We start from the raw sequence: 6,168 nt of genomic DNA, 5'->3' as shown, positions 1-6,168 counted from the left end.
CTTTTGAATACTTGAACGGAGCGCTCAGTCCGCCGCAGCTCACTGCTGTCCACACCAGGCTACTGTGACGCCAGTCTCCACTGACCAGCGGGCTCACATCAAGGGACAGCGCTGCTTAACCCTTTAGAGCCCTCTTACTGTTTAAAAAGATTGTACGTGTATGTAAGATTAATACAGAATTAAACATCCATGCACAGAAAAAGGTAAAATCTCTAAAACAAAAGGCACATAAATAATGTAGGCTAAAAGGATCTTATAGTAACAAAGGAACTTTGAAATGACAATTTTACTTCAAGAAAAAATGTTTTTTTTTTTTCAGTTCTCCCCTACAGATTCACAGCCCACATTATTATGTTGTGATTCCCCCCCACCTTCGCCAGTATGGTCTGGCGTGAGTTCTCCTAAATGCCAAGGAATAATTCACGCTCTGTCTGGGGGCTCTATAGTTCAAAATAGAATTCGTTATGGGGGTTGGTATTACAAATAATTTTAACTAAACACTGTTCCTTACATAAAGACAACTGTAATACAGTAAGAATTAAGTGTTAATAATGTAATGTAACCTTGTCAAAGTAGCATAGTCCATGATGGTGCTGGAGGACAGAATCAGCCCTAGATGACTTGCCAGTCTATGGAAGGGCCCACTCACGCACATAGCCACACACTTCTTAGGGGATGTGGAAAAAAACGAGTACCCAATCAATTTTCATTAAATTTTCACTGTATATATAAATCCAAGTGAGGGCAACATTATTTTATGGTTAGCTTACAGTGAAAAGTAAGAGAAAATGTGGGAAATAAAATTTGGGTCTTGTACTGTATGTATGATCATCGTGTAGTTTAAATAGCTTCAATAAAGACATAAGAACAATTTAACAAGAACAGGTCACTAAATCCAACATTTCTCACACCTCCTGTATGATTGATATTTGTGGAGTAACACCAGGTACCTTAGGTTAATCAAGGTGTAAACTGTGTGTTTAAAGGAAATAATAATTGACAAAAACAACATTGTAATTATCAGCATAAACAATTTTTTTGTAGGTATATGTTACTGAACAACTTGATTTCGAAGGATCCCCATGAAGATTTGGTAATTGAATCAACAACCTGATTTTAGGAACAACTGGGCTGAACTGGTTCAGGTATGAATTATCTTTTTGTAATATCAAATAACAATTGAATTAAACTGAAATGTTCGATTTCTAGACATTGCTGAATGTAAGAAAGTTATTGTGAAATGTTGAATCTTGAATGGTCTGCTCTCTAAGGATAAGATAAGAGAAATATTAAGGGCATACAATTTACATAATAAAATTAACATGAGAATCTTAATTCAAGGTCAAGGAGGTCCAGAGCCAATCCTGGCAGCACTGGGATTTTTTGAATTTTACAGGCTTTTATTATAAATTATAACTAGGGGGCTTTGTCCCTTGTTCGCTTCGCTCACCAACCCCCTGGTCTGCACTACGCACCAGTCTCTTCACATCTCTGCCGCTCGTGTATGTGAATTTCACTTTCACCAAACAACAAATTTTTTAATTCTCGTGGATACGCCTCTTCATTGGGAAGAAACACTACTTTTCCCTAAATGGCAACATGAATTAGACAATCTACAAGTCTCAGAATTAAAGTTTAAATCTGAACGATATATTCAATCTCTTTTTGCTGTTCCATTATTTCACCAAGTAATAATTTCCATTTGTTTGCGGTAATGTGATCTTTACTATCGTTTTTTTGAGACTTTTGAATTTTAGTACTTTCATTATCTCTAACCTGCTATGTATTTGCTTTGCACCAACGTTTGTGAACCTCTTTATGACGTTCTACTTTTTCATCTACTCTTTGTCTATTATTTCCAGCCCCAGGCGTGGTTAAATCTTTTGGCACAAAGTCTTGTCTTGCACGATTTGAAAGTATCTCTCTGAAAAATTCATGTCTCGTCCCAGGCTAAAAAGTCTCGTCTTGTCCCAGGACTTTTTTGTATAATAGAGAGATCTATATTGTGTAACTCCTGCAATGTTATTCCTGTAACCTGGGATTAGAATAAGGCCCTTGTCCCTCTAGCATGACGTAAAAGGGCATATGTCTAAAAAATTATATTCCAATACCCCATTCAAAGGGTGTCAACCCACCAATCTGTGTGTGAATCCTGACAATGTCTATTAAACTGGCAAAGACAGAGAAACAGAAAGAGGGGGTATTTTCTGGGATGTCCAAGGTTGGCTCCTGCCTAGAGGCTGTTGCAGCCAAGGTAGGCTCTATCTCCTTACAATTATCCAAGCAGGTTAATTAAATAATGAATACATGTTGTCCTAAAAAGTAAATAGTTTAATAAGGGAAGTATCAAGAGATGGATGCAAAACAGAAACCAAAAAGTCAGGTAGAAGTTTGTAAAGGGAAGACAGAAGATCTGGCAATACATTCACATCACTAGACAGAACTCACAGATAGCAAACCTTTGCAAAAATCAAAAACACTAACGACTCCTAGATCTTTCACCAAATCCCTATACAAAGTACTAAATTCAAAATAAAAAAACAGAAGTTCAAGCCTTAAAGGTCAGAAAGTAGTGTGAGCATTTACTATTTGTTTTGGTATTTATCTTCAGTCTTACACAAGGAGAGGTGACCTTTATACTATCATGTCAGTGGTGTCAGAGGTCATGTCTAGCAATGGTTCTCCACATCAGTGCGTCAAAGCCTCTTGTGAAAAGAAAAATGGCAGATCTGGAACAATAAAAATAAAATGTTACAAAATGTCAATACTTCCAAAACAAAATCGAAAGTTAAAAATAAATAAATGTTTAGATTCAGCACATTTCCAAACCCCCTGAAATACAGAATTAATCATAAATAAAAACCTTGTAAAAATTAATGACAAATGGATTATATGTCTGTTGTTATTCTAAATTTAATGTCATAATTTGCATCACCTCAAAAATGCAAAAATGTTCAGAAACTTTGGTGAACTTGGTGAAATGCGCTGAAGCCAATGGAGTAGGAGAAACTGAGCTAGTCTGAGTGAATTATAATGGTGTCTGAATCCAGTGCTCTGGAGGAGTGAGGCAGCAATAGTGTCTACAATCCTGATATTAGTTCAATATAAAAGCTGAAGAACTAGAATGATATGATTATATACAGTATATGTGAACCCATTCACTGCTTTTTGGGTTAAATCTAGAGGTGATCTGGCTGCTATTGTCTTACAGAGCATTACCTCACAAAAAAAACCCACTGTAAGTAAGACAAACTTCTGTTTAGAAAAGCTGACTGTAATTATCTTTACTTATTAAAACGAGCTTTGAGAAATGTGTCCATTACCAACCAAAACAATAGTATATTGAAAAAAGTAATTTTGTCTTTCTTTGTGCTGTTGGTTTCTGATATTTATGAAATGCAGATTGTACACCACTTGTCACTCTGTATGTCGGAAATATATATAACACCACAAAGAACTTTATGTTCCCTTAACACCATTATTTTTTATGTAGAACAGGTCTTCCTATTGTCAAGTGAGAGAAATAAAGTTGGAAATGATAGTGCAGCATGTCTAAGATTCAGATTAATTTCTAGTACAGTACCTTATTGAAGGTATGCTGTATGCTACATTGATATACTGATGAAAATAAGACTGCATTTATTACCATACATTTAGAACACTGTCTTCTCAGCCACCCCAAATGGGATGTTGTGGTGGGAAATTATTAAATGAATAATGTATGTTGCTTAAAAGTGGTCTGAATAAGCACATTAATAGAATGGTTGGAGGGAATTTCCACCTTGATATAAAATGTCTTTTCTTAGAAACTGTTTTCAATTTTGCATAACGGACATGTAATCCGTCATGCAATGTCGTCCTGTTTTTATCTGGGATAAGACATGTCAGTGCTTTTGGAGAGTAAGATGGGGACAATCTGTGATTTTATGGAAAATGACAATGAGAGCAAATAAAGATTGAAATGTACTTGAATGCCCCTTTTGTAGTACTAGGGTGATGTACCATGTTAGCCATTATGAATGTAGTGAGAAGTTAAGCAATCTTGATTACATCTTGCCTGAAGAAGGGGCCTGAGTTGCCTCGAAATCTTGAATATTGTAATCTTTTTAGTTAGCCAATAAAAGGTGTCATTTTCCTTGAATGCCCCTTTACTGTTAAGAGACTAAAAAGTAGATGAGGGTCTGCTTTGACACCAGGAGCATTTAACAGCAAAGTAAAAACTGACATCCAGTAGGGTCTAAATGGAGGAAAAGCAAATCTAATGGGAGGCTAAAATCAGAAAAAGATGAAGAGAACAGATCAGATTTATAAAACTCGGGTACGCACAAAAGCAGGCTTGAAATTTGCGTGTGCAGGTTACCTGGCAAACATCGAGATTTATAAAAGAAAACTCGACAGGTGAACATGCATATATTTATGGAAACTCCAACCTATCCATATACAAGATTTCAAAGAAACTGGGAAATGACAACACTCTTGATCAAGCAGCGAAATGCAGCCAAACCAGCCAAACAACGACTCATGGACATAATAATTCATATCATTGATCTGTTATTAGAATATGTGTTTACATTAGAAACATATTACACCTCAAATGTGGTAATTATGACATACTGACCATGTTTTTATTCCCTTTCAAGAGGACCAATGCTGCGTATTTGCACTGAAGAACTTTTTTGAGTTTTCATCAGTTTATATAGACTTCCTGTTGTCACTTTTTTGAGAACTGGCTAACAGGTCAGGAATGTCTTAGCAAAACCTTCACTCAGTACATTCAGTTTTTGTATTGTGCGGATGTACATACATAAAACATAACATATTTTGTGCCAACACAGAACGGCAATTTTCAGCAGTATCTGGTTTTTGTAATGTAATTGGAGCACGTTACTACACTCATATTGCAATAAGGGCATCTAGAATAAAGTTGCCTTTGTTAATTGTCAGCAGTGACATTCCATTAATGCACAAGTGTGATAAGTGGTCTGTGGCGCTGTGCTAATTTTAAATAAATAATCGTGCATGCATCTGGCCTGCATTATCCATTGTAACAGCAGTCATGTCATTACATGTGCTGGGTAATAGTGGCTATTTGCTCTGACGCTGGTGCCTTATACCTTTCCCCGACCCCCAGAATTCAGAGGAGAAGGGCTATAATGTGATGCATACATGATCTTGCACTCTCAGTTGGGGAGAACAGACAGATAGATACTCTTGAATGCAGGTAGTGGAGTCTCGAAGTGTCAGAAGAGAGACTGTTCTACCACCCAATGAACTTCTGGAGCAACATGATTACATATGTACGAGGTTCATTAGCATAGCATATGGTGTATGGGTTCATAGCACTAGCATATATGGTTGTTTCAGGACGGCAGCCAAGCAGGGTTTGAATTGCATTTACATACACATATTTACAAGATTATTATGGTTTATAAAGGTAAATTGTGCAGAAATGTGCATATACCAGGATTTATAAAATCTGATTTTTTGTTTTTGCCATGTGCATTTTTTTTGTACCACCAAGAGAGAAGACATGGTTGACAGGCAGGCAAAAATTGTGACCTGGTTTTCAAAATAAGAGTGTCAAACATTGTAATGAGGCACAACAAAATTAATTCAAAAGGACAGGACAGCAAAAATAAGAAAAAAAAATGTTTTTCAAAAAGCACACAAAGGGTTTTGTGTCTGTGAACTTGTATAAGGGAAGGTCATCGGTGACAACCACATATCCTGTCGCCCCATTGAAAGAATGTGTTGTGGAATTCTAGGTCATTACTGAGAAAAAGAATAAACAAATGGTGGCCCCCATGAAAAACAATGAAATAGTAAAAATTAATTAAAAATCTTTAAAAATCATCAAAATGAAACACAAAAACAAAAAAAAAGATCTCTAAGTTTCAAAACCCAAAACAAATAGTGGAAAGTAAAAAAGTACTCCTTCCAAATGTTAGCAGAAATTAAATAAGTAATAATATCTTAACAGCTAATGTCTAGCTGCATCTCTCGCAAGTGGGGCCTAATTCTGGGATGAGAACGGTGTGTAAGGTTAAATCTCATTAGTCCATATGTTCTCAGACTGAGGTAGAGTATATTGTTTGAAGAGTTACTTTGTGCTGTTTGTAAATGAAAATGTTAAATCTTATGTTTTAGGAAATCTTGCAGACACTGATA

The 6,168-nt window shown here is 36.1% G+C and overlaps 1 protein-coding gene across 1 annotated transcript in view; it reads left to right on the top strand.

The window, feature by feature from the left end:
- The first annotated feature begins 851 nt into the window (after positions 1-851).
- rnf32 (ring finger protein 32) overlaps positions 852-6,168 on the top strand; it is a 48,400-nt gene continuing 43,083 nt past the window's right edge. The window contains exon 1 of the mRNA XM_051929124.1: positions 852-1,145. The gene's annotated coding sequence lies outside the window, so the exon portion shown is untranslated. The remainder of the gene's footprint in view (positions 1,146-6,168) is intronic.

Source organism: Erpetoichthys calabaricus, chromosome 6, assembly GCF_900747795.2.
Source record: "Erpetoichthys calabaricus chromosome 6, fErpCal1.3, whole genome shotgun sequence".
NCBI lineage: Eukaryota > Metazoa > Chordata > Cladistia > Polypteriformes > Polypteridae > Erpetoichthys > Erpetoichthys calabaricus.
Note: the sequence above shows the minus strand (reverse complement) of the source record. Positions and strands in the feature narration are given on the sequence as shown.